At 46.2% G+C, this 21,361-nt stretch overlaps 1 long non-coding RNA gene across 1 annotated transcript in view; it reads right to left on the bottom strand.

The window, feature by feature from the left end:
• Positions 1–14,018: 14,018 nt before the first annotated feature.
• LOC140480755 (uncharacterized) overlaps positions 14,019–21,361 on the bottom strand; it is a 57,708-nt gene continuing 50,365 nt past the window's right edge. Inside the window, exon 3 of the long non-coding RNA XR_011961393.1 lies at positions 14,019–14,658. This is a non-coding gene — a long non-coding RNA (uncharacterized lncRNA). The remainder of the gene's footprint in view (positions 14,659–21,361) is intronic.

Here is a 21,361-nt window from a genome sequence, read left to right as displayed (position 1 = left end):
ATATCACGCCCCCCTGCTGGCTTGGTGTGGGGCTCACGGCCCCCTGCTGGCCTGGTCTGGGACTCCCGGCCCCCTGCTGGCCTGGTGTCAGACTCATGGCCCACTGCTGACCTGGTCTTGGATGCACGGCCCCCTGCTGACCTGGTTTGGGACTCACTGCCCCCCTGTTGTCCTAGTCTGGAACTCACTGCCCCATGCTGGCCTGGTCTGGAACTCATAGCCCTCTGCTGGCCTGGTCTGGGACTCACTGCCACCTGCTGGCCTGGTCTGGGACACATTGCCCCCCCTGCTGGCCTGGTCTTGGACTCACAGCCCCCTGCTGGCCTGGTCTGGAACTCACAGCCCTCTGCTGGCCTGGTGTGGGACTCATGTACCCCTGCAGGTCTGTCCCGGGATACAGTGCCCCCTGCTGGCCTGGTCTGTGACTCATGACCCCCTGCTGGCCTGGTGTCGGATTCCGGCCCACTGCTGACCTGGCCTGGGACTCACGGCTCCCTGCTGACCTGGTCTGGAACACACAGCCCCCTGCTGGGCTGTTGTGGGACTCACAGCCCTCTGCTGGCCTGGTCTGGGACTCACAGCCCTCTGCTGGCCTGGTCTGGAACTCACTGCCCCCTGCTGTAGTCGTGTGGGACTCACAGCCCCCTGCTGGCTTGGTCTGGAACTCACTGCCCCCCTGCTGGCCTGGTCTGGAACTCACTGCCCCCTGCTGACCTGGTGTGGGACTCACGGCCCGATGCTGGCCTGGTGTGGGTCTCACTGCCCCCTGCTGACCTGGTCTGGAATTCACGGCCCCCCTGCTGGCCTGGTGTGGGACTCACAGCCCCCTGCTGACCTGGTCTGTAACTCACGGCCCCCTGCTGACCTGGTGTGGGACTCACGGCCCCCCTGCTGACCTGTTTTTGGACTGACAGCCCCCTGCTGACCTGGTCTGGGACTCACTGCCCCCTGCTGACCTGGTCTGTAACTCATGGCCCCCTGCTGGCCTGGTCTGGGACTCACGGCCAACTGCTGGCCTAGTCTGGGACTCATGGCCTCCCTGCTGGCCTGGTCTGGAACTCACTGCCCCCTGCTGACCTGGTCTGGAACTCACTGCCCCCTGCTGACCTGGTCTGTAACTCACTGCCCCCTGCTGACCTGGTCTGGAACTCACTGCCCCCTGCTGACCTGGTGTGGGACTCACAGCCCCCCTGCTGACCTGTTTTTGGACTGACAGCCCCCTGCTGACCTGGTCTGTAACTCATGGCCCCCTGCTGACCTGGTTTGGGACTCACTGCCCCCTGCTGACCTGGTCTGGAACTCACGGCCCCCTGCTGACCTGGTGTGGGACTCACGGCCCCCCTGCTGACCTGTTTTTGGACTGACAGCCCCCTGCTGACCTGGTCTGGGACTCACTGCCTCCTGCTGACCTGGTCTGTAACTCATGGCCCCCTGCTGGCCTGGTCTGGGACTCACGGCCCACTGCTGGCCTAGTCTGGGACTCATGGCCTCCCTGCTGGCCTGGTCTGGGACTCACAGCCCTCTGCTGGCCTGGTGTGGGACTCATGGCCCACTGCTGTCCTAGTTTGGGTCTCACGGCCCCCTGCTGGCCTGGTGTGGGACTCACGGCCCACTGCTGGCGTGGTGTCGGACCCACAGCCCCCTGCTGGCCTGGTGTGTGACTCAGTGCCCCCTGCTGACCTGGTCTTGCACTCACGGCCCCCTGCTGGCCGGGTCTGGAACTCACTAGCCCCTGCTGACCTGGTCTGGACTCACTGTCCTCTGCTGGTGTGGAGTGGGACTTGCTGCCCCCTGCTTGCCTGGTCTGGTACTCACAGCCCTCTGCTGGCCTGGTCTGGAACTTCTAGCCCTCTGCTGGCCTGGTCTGGGACACACTGCCCCTCCACTGCTGGCCTGGCCTCGGACCCACAGCCCCCTGCTGGCCTGGTGTGGAACTCACGGCCCCCTGCTGGCCTGGTGTGGGTCTCACTGCCCCCTGCTGGCCTGGTGTCGGACTCACGGCCCACTGCTGACCTGGTGTGGGACCCACGGCCCCCCTGCTGGCCTGGTGTGGGACTCAAGGCACCCTGCTGGCCTGGTGTGGGACTCACGGCCCCCTGCTGGCCTGGTGTGGGACTCACGGCCCCCTGCTGGCCTCGTCTGGGACTCAGGGCCCTCTGCTGGCCTGGTGTGGGACTCAAGGTACCCTGCTGGCCTGGTGTGGGACTCACAGCCCCCTGCTGGCCTCGTGTGGGACTCACGGCCCCCTGCAGGCCTCGTCTGGGACTCAGAGCCCCCTGCTGGTCTGGTGTGGGACTCAAGGCACCCTGCTGGCCTGGTCTGGGACTCACTGCCCCCTGCTGACCTGGTCTGGAACTCACGGCCCCCTGCTGACCTGGTGTGGGACTCACGGCCCCCTGCTGGATTGGCCCAGGATTCACTGCCCACTGCTGACCTGGTTTGGGACTCACTGCCTCCCTGATGGCCTGGTCTGGGACTCACTGCCCCCTGCTGACCTGGTCTGGATCTCACGGCCTCCTGCTGGCTTGGTGTGGGGGTCACGACCCCCTGCTGTCCTGGTCTGGAACTCCCAACCCCCTGCTGGGCTGGTGTGGGACTCACTGCCCCCTGCTGGCCTAGTCTGGGACTCACTGCCCCCTGCTTGCCTGGTCTGGAACTCACGGCCTCCTGCTGGCTTGGTGTTGGACTCACGGCCCCCCTGCTGTCCTCGTGTGGGACTCACTGCCCCCTGCTGGCCTGGTCTGGGGCTCACTGCCTCCTGCTGACCTGGTCTGGAACTCACGGCCCCCTGCTGACCTGGTGTGGGACTCACAGCCCCCTGCTGACCTGGTGTGGGACTCATGGCCCCCCTGCTGGTCTGGTGTGGGACTCACAGCCCCCTGCTGGCCTAGTCTGGGATTCACTGCCCCCTGCTGACCTGGTCTGGAACTCACGGCCCCCTGCTGACCTGGTGTGGGACTCAGTGCCCCCTGCTGACCTGGTGTGGGACTCATGGGCCACTGCTGGCCTGGTGTGTGACTCAAGGCACCCTGCTGGCCTGGAGTGGGACTCACTGCGCCCTGCTGCCGTGATTTGGGTCTCACTGACCCCTGCTGACCTGGTCTGGGACTCACGGCCCCCTGCTGGCCTGGTCTGGGACTCACAGCCCCCTGCTGACCTGGTCTGGGACTCACGGCCCCCTGCTGGCCTGGTCTGGTTCTCACAGCCCCCGACTGACCTGGTCTGGGTCTCATGGCCTCCTGCTGGCCCTGGTGTGGGACTCATGGCCCCCTACTGACCTGGTCTGGGACTCACTGCCCCCTGCTGGATCTGGAGGTTTGGTGTGGAGGTGCTGCCTACTTTTCCCTCCAGGTAAGTTTAAATTAAAAGTTTGAGAAAGAAGAAAACTGTAGAAAAAAAGGAGAAAAATGGAGAAATGAAAGGAAAAGGGCAGAGCAAAAAAAAACTCTACTGGAGAGTACTTCCCCAAATGTCTTTTCAACGTTGTAATTGTGCCCATGTCCTCAGGGAGTGCTTTCCATATATGAACCATCCTCTTTGTAACGAATTTGCCCTTTATGTTCTTTTTGAATCTCTGTCCTCTCACCTTAAAAATGTGTCCCCTAGTCTTGAAATCCCTCATTCTAGGGAAAAGACACTGTTAGTGCATAACCGCCCCCCCCCCGAGCCAGGACAGCAACTCCGGAGGCAGGCAGGATTTAGGTGTGTGGCAGACTTTATTTCTATTGAAGAATCAACTGGTTAATGCAGGGAGAGCGCAGAAGATCTACCCCAAATGCAGCCACATCATATTGATCAATGACGCTCTGCTCTTTGCAGTGAAATACAGCGTTATTATATATTTTGTATTATATACAATGTGGTCACTCTGTCCTTCCCCTATTCTATACATCCAATCCTGTGAAATACCTAATCAATGATGAGCGTTCCTACGGACAACCCCAAATTCCCATGATCTTGTGGTGTTTAATAGAGATTGCAATCTCTTGGCACTAGGATCTTTGCATCCTATGAATTTTCAATCCAAAGTTACTGGTTATACTCCTTTGGACCTGTTCCAGACTTCATTGTGTGTAAGGACTGCTCAAATTTTGTTGCCCCTTCTATTCCTTTGCTATCTCTATCAAATTCTGTTACTCCTCTTATACTTGCCACTGTGTCAATTATAGACATGAAAAATACAAAACAGTTGGTTCTAACTACCTGCTATAAGATTGGTAGTGTTAATTCCTATTATAAAGTTAGTTGTATGTAAGGTATTACAGCTCCTCCTACTGTGAGCAATTAATAAGTTGTGAACAATCTACTTCATTCAGGATGTGTCAGGCATCTCTTTTCGAGATAAGGGAAGCATTTGCAAAGACTAATTAACTTTCATAGCTACATTTGAAAGTTTTTCCCCTAATGCCTCTATTATACTTTGGTTATATATGTGTATCTATAATTATGTTGAAATTTATCTCTATGCTTATCTGAAGAATCTTTAACTCGAACCTGTTCCTTAATATTATGAATAACTTCAAAAGAAAACAACTGATTACTACAAAATAACGAGCTGTTGTTTTCATAGCTGCGTAATGAGTTAAGCTGACTATCTCATGGACTGAGATTTATATCCCTTGTTTTAACTGGCGCTGTTCACCTTTTGGGACAACATCCTTTCATCAGTGAGGCTGGAATCAATCACTTGTCATATTTTAATGAACTTGCGTCTATCTATAGGCAGTCTCTTATCAAACTGTCTTGGATGGCTGTTGTATAGGGCCACCCATTCACCTTGGAGTAGCCCTGTTCAAAGGTACCAGTATGTTTCACTTAATACTGAGCAGGATGTTTAATTCTGTTTTATCCCTTGTTTTGTATCTTTCAAATATGGGCAGCCCATACAGACATCTACCATTAACCCTATCTATGCCTCTCATGGTTTTATAAACTTATAGAAGGTCACCTCTCAACCTCTTACGCTGCAGTGAGAAAAGACCCAGCCTATCCGGTCTTTCTTTATAACTCAAACCCTCCGTACCTGGCAACATCCTGGTAAATCTCCTCTAAACCCTCTCCCATTTAATAATATCCCTTCCTGTAACACCAAAAGAAATTCCTAGGAAATCATTCATTTCCAGCAGCATTCATAGCACAAAGAGGAAGTTGACGCTATGAAAGGGGAACTGCCACTACTGAAACTGAGGGCAGAAATGCTTTTGACAATTTTGAGAATCAAAGAGAATTTGAGATTTACAATCAGTGAGTGTACTCCAGAAACTCTGAAGGTGTCGTGAATTAATGTTTCAGGTACAATTCAAACAACTCCTGTTCTAGAACTGTTCCAAATAGAATAAGGAAGTGTCCAAAAGTCAACTTCTCTGGAAAACCACCCCTAACACATTCCAAAAACTCATCTTTCATTATTTTAGTGCTCTATTGGTTTACCCAGTCTATTTGCAGATTGAAGTCACGCCTGATAATTGGGGTCATGGTAAATGGATCTCTTGTCTCCTGATTAATACTATGTGTGGCCTATCAATAGGTCTAAGTGATGTCTGCTACTCTTTGCTGTTCCTTAGTTTCACCAAGATTCCATACATTATTTTCTAACCTGACATTTTCCCTTACTAATGTATTGATCCCTTCCTTATGCTCAGTGCAACTCCACCTCATTTTCCTTCTTGTCTGTCTATCTGTCGTAACCATTGAATATCCTTGAATATTCAATTCCCAGGCCCCTTTTTAAAATTCATTCATAGGATGAAGGCATCACTGGCTGGACCAATAGTTATTGCCCATTCCTAATTGCCCTATGCGTGGTTGAGTCAATCACATGGCTGCGGGCCTGGAGACACATCTAGGCCAGACCAGGTAAGGATGGCAGATTTCTTTCCTTGAAGGACATTAGTAAACCAGATGGGGTTTTTTTTTTGCCTGACATCAGCATGGTCACCATTAGACCCTTATTTCCAGATTATTGTTGAATTCAAATTCCATCCTCTGCCATAGCAGGATTAGAATACAGGTCCCCAGAACATTACCTGGGTCTCTGGATTAATAATATTGTGATAACACTACAAGGCCATTGCCTACCCAGTCTAGATCATCATGTGGCCATGTTTCTGCAATGGCAATTAGATCATAGCCATGTATCTTTAGATTTGTGCCTTTAGATTATCTAACGTTTTGCATTCAGACAGAGTGCCTGTACTGGGTCTTTTTGACATGATTCCATCTTTGAAGTGTACTCAATGCTCAGCTTTGGTTCGCTTGCCTTCTAGTCTCTCTAGCATACTTACAACTTTCTGGAAACAACTTTGCTTCCTATCAATTGGGTAACCCCTCAAGGTCCCATCCCTCTGTTGCATTAATTTAAGTCAACCCCAACATCACGAACAAGTCATAGAATCATCGAGATGTACAGCATGGGAGCAGACCCTTCGGTCTTCCTGTGAGAGTTCAGTCCCAGTCCCAGTGAAAGTGGAACCTGTCAGCAGGTCACTGCTGCTGTTGTCTACCTCTCACAGAAGCGCAACAACGATTCCAGCCACAGCACAAGTTTCAAAATGCAAATCTCAGGCTTGTGCAGCTGGTGACATTTCCTACAACTGGATTTGTCTTGGACGGATGCTGCTCCTTGGATGCTGCCTGAACTGCTGTGCTCTTCCAGCACCACTAATCCAGTATTTGGTTTTCAGCATCTGCAGTTATTGTTTTTACCTTGGACGCATGGTGTATCATTACATCACACGAAGCACAGGATATATGCTCCACTTGGCCCTCTGACCTGTCATGTCATTACTCTGACAACTATCGAATAAGAATGGACTTAGTACAATAATTTACAAGATATTTCTTAGAAAAAGAAAAAAAGGAAGATAGACTTAAACACAATCTAAATGCCCAACTTTCACTTGGAAATACTAACCAAACCTACTCACCCATCAGCTGCCTTCCCTGCACTTATGACAACTTATTGCCATAGGTCTCAGGTTGGCCTCTTGATCTGAACTTATTTCCTCACCCACTCACATTTTGCTCTTGAGACTTTATTTCTTGGAGCAAACCTTAATTAAGACATCTATTTCCTTCACTGCCCCAAATTCCCACTTTGACCTAAATTCTCAGTTACTTGCTCAGTCTCAGACTCACTCCACCAAGTCTCCCTCACTCTGACAATGCACTCTGAACTTATTTGTGGGATTTGTAGAAAACAATTCAATACGTTTGTTAGTATATCTCCCCATATCTTCGTTCTCCTTCAGTTTCATTGTTCTTTTCTATAACTGTTCAGAATGTCATGATGTTTGAATGGCCACACTTGTGGATGGAGGTTCATTATGGTTTTCAGAAGGGAATGGGACAATGCCTATTTGTTGGACTACAGGGAAAAGGCAGGAAAGTAAGAATAGCTGTGTTGCCCTTATAGAAAACCAGCATAGGCTCCTTCACAAACTTGATTACAATTATCAATAAAAGATCATTCTTTAGTAACCCCTTAAAATGGCAAACAAAATGTGAACACAGCCCTCAGCTGAAATAGATGGTTAGTGACCTTGTAAGATTGAGCCAACATTGATAATAGCTCCAGATATAAACCAGTCCTGAGGAAGTGTTGATAGTGCAGTCCATTGAAATATGACTTTTTTTCCAACTGTAAATGTTGTTAATCTCCGTTTCAAAGTAATGACAATCAATTAAATGAAATAAGTGCTTAGATTTATTTTATATTGTGATGAGTTACTGTTTTTGGGAGCTCAGGATCCAAAGTGGAGAAAAGCAGAATTTAGTCTTCAGTTCTGTAAAGGTCTGACTTGATTTTATAAAAGGTTAGAAAGTCATTTTTAAGTGTGAGGTAAAATAATAGCGAGTAGAGGATACATAAGTTATCGATGAAGACTTTCTTTTCATTGGTTGTGTATCTTGCCTTGTTAACAGTGTCACTAGAGAATTGCCAGCTTTCTTTCACTGAGGGTACTTATCCTGCTATAATAGTGGCCATAGGTGCCATTCTGGACTAAGCATGGACACCTATGGGGATTTCTGATTTTTAATCCTCTCTACCACATCTTCCAGTTAAATGGAGTGGGGGAAGGTATCCGATATTTTCCTTTCCCAAGGAACTCCCATTCTAATTTACAAATTTTTAATTTGCAAAGGCACTCACTTGAAATCAGTGTTGTGCTTTGTAAATATGCAGATTGGGATCCAAGCACATTGGGGCCTCACAGCACCAGGGACCCGGGTTCAATCCCAGCCTCAGGCGACTGCCTGTGTGGAGTTTGCACACTCTCCCTGTGTCTGTGTGGGTTTCCTCCGGGTGCTCTGGTTTCCTCCCACTGTCCAAAGATGTGTGGGTCAGGTGAATTGGCCATGCTGAATTGCCCGTAGTGATAGGTGCGTCAGTAGGGAGTAGATGAGTGGGTCTGTGTGGGTTACTCTTCGGAGGGTCAGTGTGGACTTGTTGGGCTGAAGGGCTGTAGGGAATCTAATCTAATCACATGAACAGGGCCTGGTTGTGTTAAAAGCCTAAAAAAATGCAGATGCTATAAATCAAAAATAAAAACAGAAGTTGCTGGAAAAGCTCTGGCAGCATCTGTGAAGAGAAATCAAAGTTAACGTTTTGGTTCCAGCGACTGGAACCATCAGAACTGATGGTAACTAGGCAAATGTTAGTTTATATGCAGAAGATAGAGTGGGCGAAGGAGATAAGGAGAAGCAATAAGTAGGGATAGAGCCCAAAGAGAGGGGAGCAGTTGGACAGACAAAGGAGGTGATAACGTTCTGGCTAGCAGAGTGAATAGCTGTTAATGGAGACTGTAAGTAGCTAACAATAGGTAGAGTGTAATGGAAGGCTATGTGATAACAAGGCCTAGTTTGTATGGTTGGGGGCTAGGACATGGGTGAGTTCAGGTCCTACAATAATTGAATTCGATATTGACTCCACAGGACTGCAGGGTCCCCAAGCGAAAAATGACTTGGGAACAGGGTGGTATGTTAAAATGGCAGGCAACTGGAAGCTCAGGGTCTTTCTGTGAACAGAACGTAGGTGTTTTGCGAAGTGGTCACCCAGTCTATGCTTTGTCTCCCCCAGTGTGGAGGAGACTACATTGTGAGCAGTGAATGTAATAGACTAGATTGTGTGAAGTGCATGTAAAGTGCTGCTTCACCTGAAAAGTGGGCTTGGGCCCTTGGATACTGAGAGTGAGGAGGTAATTGGGCAGGTATTACAACTTCTGTGGTTTCAGGGGAAGATGCCGTGGGGTTGTGGGATGATGTTGGAAGTGAAGGAAGAGTGGACCATGGTGTCCCAGAGGGAACTGTCCTTGCAGAAGATGGACAAGGTGAGGGAGGAGAATATGTGTCTGTTGGTATCATCTCGCTGGAGCTTGTGGGAATAGTGGATAATGATCCTCTGGATGTGGATGCTGGTGGAATGGTAGGTAAGGACAAGGGAAACCCTATTGCTGTTGCAGGAGGGAAGAGAGGTGGGGAGGGTAGAAGTGTGGGAGATGGGCTGGACTCAGAACTATCATCAGTGGTGCTGGGGAATCCTTGGTTGAGGAAGAAGGTGGACATTTCAATGTTGGCCTCATTGGAACAAATGTGATGGAGTCAGAGGAACTTTATTTTGAAGAAGTAACAAAGAAGATTGAAGAGGGCAGAGCAGTAGATGTGATCTATATGGACTTCAGTGAGGCGTTCAACAAGGTTCTTCATAGGAGATTGGTTAGCAAGGTTAGATCATATGAAATACAGGGAGAACTAGCCATTTGGATACAGAACTGGCTCAAAGGTAGCAGACAGAGGGTGGTGGTGAAGGGTTGATTTTCAGACTTGAGGCCAGTGACCAGTGGAGTGCCACAAGGATCGGTGTTGGGTCCACTGCTTTTCATTTATATAAATGATTTGGATGTGATCATAAGAGGTATAGTTAGTAAGTTTGCAGATGACACCAATATTGGAGGTGCAGTGGGCAGTGAAGAGGGTTACCTCAGATTACAATAGGATCTTGATCAGATGGGCCAATGGGCTGAGAAGTGGCAGATGGAGTTTAATTCAGATAAATGCGAGGTGCTGCATTTTGGGAAAGCAAATCTTAGCAGGACTTATACACTTAATAGTAAGGTCCTAGGGAATGTTTCTGAACAAAGAGACCTTGAAGTGCAGGTTCATAACTCCTTAAAAATGAAGTCGAAGTTAGATAGGATAGTGAAGAAGGTGTTTGGTATGCTTTCCTTTATTGGTCAGAATATTGAGTACAGGAGCTGGGAGGTCATGTTGTGGCTGTATAGGACATTGGTTAGACCACTGTTGGAATATTACGTGCAATTCTGGTCTCTTTCCTATCGGAAAGATGTTGTGAAACTTGAAAGGGTTCAGAAAAGATTTACAAGGATGTTGCCAGGGTTGGAGTATTTGAGCTATGGGGTGAGGCTGAACAGGCTGGGGCTGTTTTCCCTGGAGCATTGGAGGCTGAGGGGTGACCCTATAGTGGTTTACAAAATTATGAGGTGCATGGATAGAATAAATAGGCAAAGTCTTTTCCCTGGAGTGGGGGAGTCCAGAACTAGAGGGCATAGGTTTAGGCTGAGAGGGGAAAGATATAAAAGAGACCTAAGGGACAATTTTTTCATGCAGAGGGTGGTACATGTAGGGAATGAGCTGCCAAAGGAAGTAGTGGAGGTTGGTACAATTGCAACATTTTAAAGTAATTTGGATAGGTGTATGAATAGGAAGGGTTTGGAGGGATATGGGCCAGGTGTTGGCAGGTGGGACTAGATTGGGTTGGGATATCTAGGCAAACGTGAGGCCTGCAGATGCTGGAAACCAGAGTTTAGATCAGAGTGGTACTGGAAAAGCACAGCAGGTCAGGCAGCATCTGAGGAGCAGGAAAATCGACGTTTCGGGCTAAAGCCCTTCATCAGGAATGCTTTTGCCCGAAACGTCGATTTTCCTGCTTCTCGGATGCTGCCTGACCTGCTGTGCTTTTCCAGTACCACTCTAATCTAACCTCTGGGTTGGGATATCTGGTTGGCATGGATGGGTTGGACTGAAGGATCTGTTTCCATGCTGAACATCTCTATGACTCTATGAGTCTTTGCAGGAAGCAGGGTGGGAGGATGTTTCGTTCAGGTAGCTGTGGGAGTCAGTTGGTTTACAGTGAATATTGCTGGCCAGTCTATCCCCAGAAATGGAAACAGAGATTTCGAGGAAGTGAAGGGAGGAGTCAGAGATAGACCAGGTGAAAATGAGGGCGGGGTGGAAATTGGAAGCGAAGGTGATGAACTTTCCCAATTGCTGATGAGACGGAAACAGCACTGTTGATATCATCACTATATTGGAAAAAAAGTTGTGGGTGGGGGCTGGAATAGGACTGGAACAAGGAATGTTCCATGTACCCAATGAAGAAGTAGGCTTAACTAGGCCCATGCCCAAACCCATAGCTACCCCTCTGAAGAAAACAAGAGGAGTTAAAAGAGAAGTTGTTGAGGGTGAGGATGGGCTCAGCCTGGTGGGGGAGGGTGGTGATGGATGGAGACAGTTCAGGCCTTTGCTCCAGGAAGAAGCAGAGAGCTCTGAGACCATCCTGCTGGGGGTTGGGTGTGTAAAGGGGATTGCACCTCCATGGTAATGAGGAGGTGGTTGGAGCCCGCAAACTGGAAATTCTGAAACTGGCGCAAAGCATCAGAGGAATTACGTCTGTAAGTGGGCAGGGACTGGACGGGGGTGGGGGTGGGGGGGAATGGCTGAGTCAAGGTAGGGAGAGATGAGTTCTGTGGGGCAGGAGCAGGCAGAAACAATGGGTCCGACAGTCTGGTTTGTGGATTTTCTGAAAGAGGTAAAAGCGAGCTGTGTGGGGCTAGGAGGACTATCAGTTCGGAGGCAGTGGGGAAGGGGGCGGGGGGGTCAGCACCAGATGAAATGAAATCAGTGGCCATAGTGAATACCATGGCCTGATACTCCATGGTGGGGTCATAGTCTAGGAGAGATAGGAGGAGGTATCTGAGAGCTGCTGCTCAGCCACCCCAATGTAGAGGTCAATCCATCAGACTACAACAGCACTACCCTCATTAGCAGGCTTAATAACAAAGACAGGGTTGGATTTGAGAGCACAGAGTGCAGTCAGTTCAAAGGGAGACAGGTTGGATTGGATGAAGGGGGGGAGCAGAGAAATTGAGGCGACCAAAATCACATTGACAGTTCTCAATGAACCGATCAAATGTAATTAAAAAGCCAAGTGGAAGGTGGAGGGAGAGGGTTGGAGCTGGGTGAAGGGGGTCTATGGGATTGCTGTAGACTAAGCAAAGGAGCCATGATGGCTTCCCATTCTCATCAATCCAATCAGGAATTGAACCAGATACAGATAAGAGATGAGACAGTGACAATTTATTGTGATGGGGGAGGATTTTCAGGTTCCTTGCTAGCCAAGAGGCTGTCTCCTTTCCCCAGCACTTCACCCCTGACTATCATTTCTCTCACTGAGCTCTTGCTGTCGCTGATCCTGTGTTAGAAACCATTCCCATTCTCTCCTGATGATGTGTCCAGGACACAATGATGCGCCCATCTGTAAGAATTGCTGAAGTATCTTTGCAGATGGTCAATATGGGCCATCTGCTTGCTAGGCCATGTTCCCCAGGAAATAAAATCATGCAGAGCTGAGGGAATGCTGCATTGCCAGAGGTGTCTTGCTTCGGTAGGTACATTAAAGCAGTGACATTAATTGCCAGCCTTGTGAATGGTCAAAGAGGATCAGGGAGTTCCCCTGATGTCTTGATCAATATTCTTCATTCAACCAATACCAAAGCAGGTCATTCATTTCATCTGTTGTTTTGGGATCTTGCTGTTTACAAATTGTTTGCTGTATTTGCAGGCCGAACAGCGATATCGATTTATAAACGTAACTCCTTCCCTCTAAATTCCTTCAGGAGATGAATATCATGATATTAATGTAAGCTCTTTCACCTCAATGCAAGCAATGCTTCCTCTCAGTATGGAGTACTGGATACAGTATTTGTGATTAAGGCATTTGTGGCATTTCTGCTTTAAGAAGACCATCAATGCAGAATACACTGAATTGCTGGAAGGAGAGTTAGAAGGAATGCAATACTCAGGACTAAAAAAAGCACACGCAACAGGAGTAAAAGATTCAGTCTCTCGAGCTTGCTCTGGCATACTAGACCATTGCTGACCGTCTCCCTCAATGACAATTTCCCATGTTATCCCCACATTCCATAACTCATTAGTCTCTAAAGATTTATCCATCTCCATTTTGACGTTAGTCAATGATGGAACTTCCACATCCTTCTGGGGTACAGAGTTACAAATATTCACCCTTCTGAGTGAAGAAGTGCTTCCTCATCTCAGTCTCAAATGGGTTTGTCTTTTATTTTGTTTACAGAGAAAGAGAAGGGAGTTGGAACTATAAAGGCAGAGTCGTCATGGTTAACCCAATAGTCAACCATTCAATTCATCCATCCAGCTAGCCATCTTGATACTGTTCTGGGTTAGCTAAATGTACTGAATAAAATAACAGAATCTAATTTATGTTCTGATCCTGATGTAAGACTCTCTAATTTGCACCCTGACTTTTATTTAATGTAGTTGAAATATGCTTCCTCTCCATGACATTGAAATATAATAAGTTAAACTGATTTACTGAGAAGTATATAGCTGTGGACAATTAACGTTTTGAGTGCAAAACCTTTCTTCAGGAAGTCTTCATTCAATTGGGATCATTTTAGTTTTAATGTTATTTTTACATATTTCCTGATTTTAATTTCAGAAGTTGAACGACCTATAGTGGGGTAGATCCAACATCACCTTTTCTTCACTCCTTTGTATCAAGCCAAATTATCATTAGTGTTTTCGAATGCTGTCAGACAATTTGCAAAAATAATTTCAGTGCTGAGTTGTGAACTTGAACTATTTGTTAAGATCAATTTTACCTTATCTAGTCAAAACTTAAAGATCACCCAGGTTAAGAAAAGCTCATCTTTTGTTTAAGTTGATATGATTTTTAATCCGTTGATCTCTAAGAACAAACTTTTAACAAAGCATCACATCATCTGTAAATTTGAAATCAGTACTAATATAAACATTTGTTATGTGTTGGGTTATGTGTTGCCTGCTAAAATTCATCCAGTTCATTTCAAAATAATCTCTCTGAGCGATTCAACATCTCGCCACATCTGTTCTGATTCATTCAGTCCTACAGTCATCATCGACCCTGGGCTTCTCTTTGTGTCATTTTTGGCAACAGTCGTTCAGTTCTTGCATCTCACGGGTTTCTTTACCTCCAAACGAAGAAACCAGAGATCTGACATTATTTGCAAATATCCTGAGGTATTCCATTAGAAAGGCAGATGATATAAGCACTAAACAGAAGTTAGCAGAAGAGTTATGTGAGTGACGAGTGAGCAGTGACACGTCTAACAAAGTGGCTTTTGGAATTCAGTGGTTGCAGTCATGGGTAAGATGAGGTTTTACACTGCAGCTCAAATGCTGTATGTTTCTGACTTGCCTGAAGGAACAGCTGGAAGGGAAAGTCAGATGGGGGTTTTTGCTGAGGTTTCTGGTGGAAGCTGGACACGATGGCTTTCATGTATTTTTCTGCACTGCATTGAGAGCATTCGGGCTGTGAATCTGGGCAGCAGCCTGCAATCCTGAATTCTGCAGCAAGAAAACACAGTCACATAAAGCAAGATTTTAGGTCCTGTCTCTTTTATCGTATTATAACAAGGAGAGTGACTCAGTAAATACGAAATCAACCTTTTTCAGAGTTGGGCTCAGCCCGTGATGAAGACTGCAATCCTGACTTTACATACAATAGCTGGAATAAAGGAAGGATCTGTGGTTCCCACAGTAGTTTTATTTTTCATTGGCTAAACATCCATTTTAGAATTTAATTCAACTCTGCATGCATTCCCTCCCAGTCCATCTTCCTTCTCACTTATCCGCTCCATCCTCCTCTCTGACCTATCACCTTCACTCCCAAGTCCATCCACCTATCACACTCCCAACTATCTTCCCCCAGCCCCACCCCTCTCCCATTTATCTCTCAGCCCCCGAGGCTCCCAGCCTCATTACTGATGAAGGGCTTTTGCCCAAAATGTCAATTTTCCTGCTCCTCAGATGCCTGAGCTGCTGTGCTTTTCCAGCGCCACACTCTTGATTCTTCAAGCACTGCAAAGTTAACCATTCAGAATTGCTTTTAGTTCAGATACAAGTCAATTTTAACTGAACACACTTTTTGGAACAGTCAGGAGGTGAGTGACAACACTAGAAAACACTAGATCCTATTCTTCATTCAAGTTTATAATTAGGGGTGTTGTGCAGTTTGTAAGATTAGCATTTCAGCTGCTTCTACACAGCAAGCTTAGACAAAAATAGGAATGTTTTCATTCATTACATCGTATAAAATTAATAGCGAGCTTTCAGAACACTCTAAGCCCAGTCTCTCTCCAAAACAGTTTCCTTTGACAATTCTTATCTGTTATTTTTAATGAATCACCCAAGGATGTAGACATTTTTCTTCAAATCAAGCTGTTGAGAGATGTGGTCATTTGGAGGTTTTCGCCAGGAGTGGCTTTGCCAGGGGTGTTGCTGAGGATAGTCCTGTCCTGGGATCCTATAAAACGATGGTGGTAAAGGATATCTAATGCATTATGGCATCTGCCAAGGCACTTAGAAAAAAAAATCAGTAATTCCTGACTGCCATCCCTATATTTTATGAGAAAACAATTGAATACAATATGGCAGTAAAATACAGTGGAGGGTGGAATTCTGCTGTTCGTATATTGTTGATATAATTCAGATCAACCAAAAACACTTTCAAAGGTATTCTTGACTTGCAGCATTGACTGGGAATCTTATGGCAGGATCACTGGTTGAGGATGTTTGACCTGGTAGGAATTTGGTGGATTGTGAGTACATAGCTTTCCCACCTCTTTCCATTGTGTTACTGACTAGAAGACCAATCATTGCCATAATAGCAGGCGTGTCCCATTGCCACTGGTATTCCTGCAGCAATGGGAGGCTTGCTATGGAAGAGGCATGGCAGGCAAATCCGGGTGTGTTCCCAATGGGGGAGATCTTTGTTCCAAGGCATTCAGGAAAGGATCTGAAATATCCTGGCCATGTTGCTGACAACCCTCCCTCTTTAAAGACATGACAGAGCAATTAAATACACATTTCTGCCTTCACAAAGGAAGACAAAGGGTGCTATTTGTATGGAATGAGCTGCCAGAGGAAGTGGTGGAGGCTGGTACAATTGCAACATTTAAAAGGCATCTGGATGGGTATATGAGTAGGAAGGGTTTGGAGGGATATGGGCCAGGTGCTGGCAGGTGGGACTAGATTGGGTTGGGATATCTGGTTGGCATGGGTGAGTTGGGCCAAAGGGTCTGTTTCCATGCTGTACATCTCTATGACTGTCTGACTCTATGACACAAATAATGTCCCAAAGATATTGGGGTACATGCATCCTAGTGAAAGAGTGGAACTAAAGTAAACAGTATGAGTGGTGAAATGGCTTTTAGGAAATTCACAGAATTAAAGGCTGATAAGTCCCCAGGACTTGATAATATACATCTCAGAGAACTATGAAGTTGCTGTAGAAATAATGGATGCATTGGTGATCATCTTTCAAGATTCTGTAGACTCTGGGACAGTTCCTTGCAATTGCAGGGTAAATAATGCAACCTCACTGTTTAAAAAAAAGGCGGTAGAGAGGAACAGAGAATTATAGACTTGGTAGTCTGATCTTGGTTGTGGGGTAAATGTTAGAGTTTATTATAAAAGGCTTTAGGCTGATGTGTGGCAAGTTCTTTGGGGTTTTTTTGGTTAACGTTTAGAACTAGTTTTGTATGGATCAGAAGACAGTTTGACAATAATAGTCATGCAGCATACATCTGTTGAGTCCATTAGTTACTGAGTATCATGAAATTCCATATTTCTAATTGCACAAAATGATATCATACTCCCGGGAGTCTCAGCTGGGAATTTGGCCAAAAGTGTATCTTGGATTGGGTTTTAACTTTCCTTGTGAAAACATAGATGTGTGTAACTTACCAAGATTCACCTTAAAATGCTTAAAATTCCTTTATTTGGGTCATAGAAATGACTAATTGCAGATTCCAAGCCTAACTTGCCTTTGTAAAGTGGGTATCCCTCAAACACCCTATGTTCAATCTGCAGCAAGGAACGCTAGTCTCTCAAGGTTACTTTAATGAGAAAAGATCATTGAAATTAGCTGCAACAAAAACGGAAGTTGGTGAAAAAGTTCAACAGGTCTGGCAGTATTTGTGAAGAGAAATCAGAGCTTCCTCAGAACTGATGGTAACTAAGCAAATATTGGTTTATATGCAGACGATAGGATGGGGGAGGAGTAAGGAGTAAAGGATAGATGGGGATAGATCCCGAACAGAAAAAAGAACAGTTAGACAGACGAAGGCGTCGATAATGATCTGGCTGGGAGGGTGAATCGCTGTTAATAAAGTCTGTTAGTGGCTAACAATAGGTAGTGTGTAATGGCAGACTATGTGATAACAAGGCCTGGTGTGTGGGGTTGGGGGCTGGACATGGGGGAGTTCAGGCCCTAAAATTATTGAACTTGATATTGAGTCCTGAGGACTGCAGGGTCCCCAGGTGGAAAATGAGGTGCTGTGCTTCCAGCTTGGGCTGAGCTTCACTGGAGCACTGCAGCAAACCTGAGACAGAGATGTTGGCCAGGTAACAGGGTGGTGTGTTAAAGTGGCAGGCAACTGGAAGCTCAGGCAGAGCTGATGTTTTGCAAAGTGATCACCCAGGCTATGCTTCATTTCCACAAATGTAGAGGAGACCACATTGTGAACAGCGAATGCAGTCGACTTGATTGTGAGAAGTGCAGGTAGAGCACTGCTTCACCTGGAAGGTGTGTTTGGGCCTTTGGATATTGAGCTGGGAGGAAGTAAACGGGCAGGCGGCTTTATGGGAAGGTGCTGTGGGGATATGGGGCTAGTGTTGGGAGTGAAGAAAGATTGGAACAGGGTATCCTGGAGAGAATGGTTCCTGCGGAAGGCTGACAAGGGAGGAGAGGGGAGTATGTGTCTGGTGGTAATGTTTTGCTGAAGGTGGCAGAAATGACTGCAGATGATTTTCTGGATGTGGATGCTGGTAGGATGGTAGGGAAGGACATGGGGAACTCTATTGCTGTTGCCGGAGGGAAGAGATGGAGTAAGAGAGAAGTGCAGGAGATAGGTCGGACACGGTTGAGGGCCTTGTCAACAACAGTGCTGAGGAATTCTTAGTTGAGGAAGAAGGTGGCCATTTTGAAGGGTTTTTTGTCGAAGATGGCCCCATCGGAACATATGCAACGGAGATGGAAGAACTAAGAGAATGGAATGGAGTTTTTACAGGAAACAGGTAACTGTGGGAGTCAGTGGATGAACACATAGATAGAACATTACAGCGCAGTACAGGCCCTTTGGCCCTCAATGTTGCACCGACCTGTAAAACCAATCTGAAGCCCATCTAACCTACACTATTTTATTTTCATTCATATCAAGATTAGAGTAGTGCTGGAAATGCACAGCATCCGAGCAGCAAGAAAATCGATGTTTTGGGCAAAAAAGGAATGAGGCTGGAAGCCTCGGGTGTGGAGAGATAAATGGCTGGGGAGGAAGTAGCTGGAAGTGCAAAAGGTGGTTGAAGGAAGGGGTAAAGGTGATAGGTCGGAGAGGAGGGTGGAGCGGATAGGTGAGAAGGAAGATGGACAGGCGGGACAGATCATGAGGATGGCGCTGAGCTGGACCGTTGGAACTGGGATAAGGTGGGGGGGGGGAGGGGAAATGAGGAAACTGATGAAGTCCACATTGATGCCCTGGGGTTGAGGGGTTCCGAGACGGAAGATGAGCCGTTCTTCCTCCAGGCATCAGGTGGTGATGGAGCGACAGCGGAGGAGGTGGGGTGGTACTATCAGCTTGGAGGCAGTGGTGGGTGGGGAGATCACCAGATGACATGAGGTCAGTGATCATAGTTGGTGAAATGGCCTGATTTATCCACGGTATTGAAATTAGCTGGGCTGCCATGACTGCCTTTCTGGAAGATCCTATCCACTAACTACTGAATATTGTCCCCATCTCATGCATTTTATTTCCACAGGTAGCTTGTGTTGTAGGCATTATCCCAACCCAAAAACAATCTATGTCCTGTTCTCACTGCTCCGCCTAAAACAGCACGATTGTCTTAGCATTAGAACTAGATTTAAAGGAATTCAGAGTTTATTCCTCATGCTGCAGCTATTTGAATTCTGCGACTCTCCATCGTGTAATTACTGGAGGTTAATAATAATTTTGAATAGTGAGATCAAAAGTTTAATTTTCAATAAGGGTATTGACATCTCTGGAATAAATATGGGTAAACAGACTAAGCATGATTTAATTAAATAATAGAACAGGCTTGAGAGACTGAATGATGTATAAAATTACAATGCAGGTGAATGCTGTGTTGTTTAGGTCTTTGTCACCGAATCACTGAATTGTTACCACACTGAAGGAATACATTCAGTCCATTCAGTCTGCATTGGCTTTCCAGATGTACATTATATCTCAGTGCCATTCTCTTGCTTTTTGCAAATAACTCTACACATTGTTTCTATTTTAATAATCTAAGGCTCTCTGAAAGTCTCAGTTGAAACTACCCACATCACGCATCCAGGTCGCATATTCTAGACCTTGACTACTTGTTGAGTGAAAGTTTCTGTCACATCACATTTGCTTCTTTTGCAAATTACCTTACATCTGGACGTTCATGTCCTTGAACCTTTTATGAGTGGGAACAACTTCTCCCTATTTAATGTGGACCTCTCATGATTCTGAAAACTTAGGTCAGATTTCCCTTCAGTTTTCTTTTCCTCGAGGAAATCAGTCCTACTTTTACAATCTTTTTGAAAACTGAAATTTCTCACCCCTGCAACCATTCTAAGAAACTCTCTTCTCAACTCTCACCAATGTATTCACATCCTTCCTAAAGTGTGTGGCCCATAACTGTACACAATACTCTAGTTGAGGTCTAACTATTGTCTTACAGAACTTCAACATATATTGTCCTTGTTCCTGTACTCTATGGCTTATCAACAAAGTGTAGGATACTTGGCTTGCGACCATTAGTGGCTTACACACAAATGCACCCAAGACTTTCTTGCCTGCAAACCTTAATGATAGCATCTCAGTTGAACTATATCTCTATGATTATTGGGTCACACTTGCCCATGTTGAACTTCACTTGCCAACTACCTGCTAGCTCCTCCAGCATGCTATTATATTTTTGTAGGCTTATACTGTATTCGTTGCTGTTTTACAATGCTTTCACACTTGGTAAAAAATTTGGAAATTGTCCCTTGAACATTAGATCTAATTCATTAAAGTATAACTTGAAAAGCAAGGGTCCCAAAATCAAACTCGAGAACAAACCTACTCTCAGCCCAATAAATAACCACTGATCATTACCATTTATTTCTAACACACAACCAATTCTCTACCAACATTACTACTGTCCCGTTTATTTCATGACCTATCCTCACAAGTTTATTCTGTGGCACAGTTTTGAATGCTGTTTGGAAGTTCCTGAATACCACCTCAACAGCTTTAACCTTACCAACACCTTCTGATATCTCTTTGAAAAACTGAACAAGTTAGATGAGCAAGATTTTTCCCTCAAGAAGTTCATGCTGGCTGTTTCTAAGTTATCTACATTCCCATGTGACTATAAGTCTTATCCTGAATAACTGTCTCTTGAAGCTTCCCCACACATGACATTAAACTGACTGGTCTGTAATTGCTGGTCTTATAAGGCTGTTTAATACAGGAGCAAAATTAGGCCATTTGGCCTATCAATTACAATTGCAACATCTAAAAGGCATCTGGATTGGTGTATAAACAGGAAGGGTTTGAAGGGATATGGGCTGAGTGCTGGCCGGTAGGTCTAGATTGGGTTGGGATATCTGGTCGGCGTGGACGGGTTAGACCGAATGGTTTGTTTCTCAATGATTCTATGATTAAGACTCTATAAGTGTGGTCCCCCATTTGATCATAGTAGATATGTTTTTCTGCTCCATTCTGTGCTGCGTTCACACAGTAATCCTTGATCCCTTACTAATCAAGAACTGATCAAGGTCTTGCCTCAACAACCTTCTGCAGCAATGAGTTTCATAGATTCACCATTCTTTGGCTGAAGGTATTTTTCCTATTTTCAGTTCTTAAGGGTCATCCTTTCAGTCTGAGGTTGTGCCCTTGGGTTCAAACTCAACAACCCTATCCTGTTGTCTCCAATCATCCATAAGGGAAAATAATGATCTCCATGAAGTGAGAAACTACATTTCCAGAAACCCCTCAAG

Source organism: Chiloscyllium punctatum, chromosome 1 (genome assembly GCF_047496795.1).
Source record: "Chiloscyllium punctatum isolate Juve2018m chromosome 1, sChiPun1.3, whole genome shotgun sequence".
In the NCBI taxonomy this organism is placed as follows: Eukaryota; Metazoa; Chordata; class Chondrichthyes; order Orectolobiformes; family Hemiscylliidae; genus Chiloscyllium; species Chiloscyllium punctatum.
Note: the sequence above shows the minus strand (reverse complement) of the source record. Positions and strands in the feature narration are given on the sequence as shown.